Here is a 2,556-nt window from a genome sequence, read left to right as displayed (position 1 = left end):
GTAAAATCTTAAGTGTAAAATTTGTAAATGAAATGAGGGGTCTGCAGGAAGGAAGGGTCAGAACGATATAAGGGATAGTGGTGTCAGGGGTACATCTAGAGAAAAAAGTATAAAATAAATACTTGTACCAGCCAGAAATATTTGGTGTAAATCTTTGCATACTTCGGAACTAGCAATAGGATATCAAATTTCTGAAGAAAATGGTACACCAAATTAAATTGGGAAAAGTTCACAATATAATTCTAAAAATTGTCAGTAGACCAAAATGATATAATTACTGATTTTCATCAGTTATGATGTTGTGCAAGCTAGGTGCCAGCATTCTTCAAATGCCACTTAACTTCACAGAGGACAAGAGTTTCTCACTATAGTCCAGTTTAGTCCAAACTGCCCTCCCAGAAGCTGGGAAGTTTAAAGTATACAAGACCCTGGTCACTCACATTCAACAACACTGAGGTGTAAGTGGTCTGTTTTAAACTTGTATTACCTAATTTCTCTTAAGGAAACATCAATATTCTCCTAAAAGCCATGGCAATGTGGGACATCTAGGCCAGGGCTACACTCAGCCTCCTCGCTGCCGTCTACTGATGAGAACACAGAGGGAAAAGCCGGTGCCTTCCTCTAACCACCAGTGTACACATTGCCAGGGCCATTCAACCTGTACTTAGGAGGTTCATGAGAAGAGCCAGGGTGAGGGGTATATGGGCGGAGGGGGCACCTACAGACACACTAGGTAAAATCCGAGTGTAATCAGCAATAAGAAGTAAGGATGATTACCCATCAATAGTTTGGCTTTTTCGGTCAATCAAGTCTGTAAAGGACAGATGATAAAATCTGTTATCAAAGTATGTCTTATGACACCAATTTGAGATTTCTGTCACACACACACATGTATTATGCATATGTATATTTATGCATACAAACATGCAGTACTCCTTTATGTAGGGCTCTTTCAGTTTCCCCTTATGAATTGAGGTAAAATTAGATACTTGTATACTTCATGAACTACCAAAATTTGAGACATTCATTACAGCTTTGAGGGCACACAATTCAAAATATGAACTGGGTTTAGGTAATAAAAGTGGGCTGAAAGAAGCACAGGATTCAGAACAAAAACTTGCTTTGATTGAAGCAGAGCTACAATGGGAATAGCAAATGTATGCATGATACAGTGTGAGGGGCTTCTGAGCATTTATGATTGTGGTGTGTATGCAAATAGCCAAGTGTGTGCTTGGGACTCTGCCAAAGGCATACTTCCTCCTGCTTCTTGCTTGGTTCTTGTTTGAATCTTGATAGCATCTTCAGCCATAATGAAGCAGTGGTTTCACAGGAGGGAGAGTTCCTTGGTGATGTCTGTCTTTGATGGTCAAGGCATCTTCCATGTCTCCCCTTGCACTCATTCCATGGGTAGTGAGCTGGAGGCAAGTGCAGGACTGTTGCCAGATATTTTATTATTATTTTTTAAGGATTTATTTATTCATACAGAACTGGGGTACAGGCCAGAGATGCGGAGGGTGAGAGGATTCACCAGGAACAGAGTGGGGAGCAGCACAGGCAGATCGACGAAGTACGCTGCTGAGGGGAGCAGCGGGCGGGTCAGGAGAGGTCTGCCACGCCATGTGGATCTCCTCCGGGGCAGGCGGGGATCGAACTCATGCGGAATTGGCTTAAGCTTCTTAGTGTAGTGCTTTAACCTGCTGCGCCACCAGGGAGGGCCCTGTTGCCAAATATTTTAAACCTGGCATTCACAGCGTTTCCCTTTTCAACTGCTTGCTTCTGTCACTTCATTACATCACCACAGGATGAAGCCGCACCAACCCAGTTTCCTTGTTGAATGTACCGTGGTTCTAGGACTTAAGTAATCATAACAATTTTCCTGTGATTGGGGCCTCCCTGGTGGTGCGGGGTAAAGCCCAGCACTATGAAGCTCTGCAGCATGAGTTTGCATTTCTGTCTGCATAAGGCACAGCAGACCTCTCCTGTCTCATCCACTCCTCCCCTCAGCAGTGTATTTTAGCCAATCATCTCTTCTGCTCCCCATCCTGTCGCAGGCGAATCCTCTCACTGCCTCCCCACACCCTGCACCCAGTTTTTTATGTATCAATAAATCTTTAAAAAAAAAAAATCTCGTGACATCCATCAGGGAGAGTCACCGTCTCCCTGAGACTGCATCCCAGTCTCTTAGATGAGGGCTCCTAAGCATAGCTGAAAGCCCCTAACTCCGCCTCCACGATTCTGGGGGCTTCCCTGGGTTTTAATCTTTAATGTCATCAACTTTAGGTAGTTAAAAGAACAAGTTAGGCCCTCCCTGGTGGCGCAGGGGGTTAAAGCACTGCACTAAGAATCGTAAGCCACTTCCGCATGAGTTCGATACCCGCCTGCCCTGGAGGAGCTCCACATGGCGTGGCAGACCTCTCCTGACCACCCCGCTGCTCCCCTCAGCAGTGTAATTCGTCGATCTGCCTGTTCTGCTCCCTACTCTGTCCCTGGTGAATCCTCTCACCCTCCGCATCTCTGGCCTGTACACCAGTTCTGTATGAATAAGTAAATAAATCT

This window comes from Condylura cristata, unplaced genomic scaffold, assembly GCF_000260355.1.
Source record: "Condylura cristata isolate star-nosed mole 26May11 unplaced genomic scaffold, ConCri1.0 scaffold00020, whole genome shotgun sequence".
Lineage (NCBI taxonomy): Eukaryota > Metazoa > Chordata > Mammalia > Eulipotyphla > Talpidae > Condylura > Condylura cristata.
Note: the sequence above shows the minus strand (reverse complement) of the source record.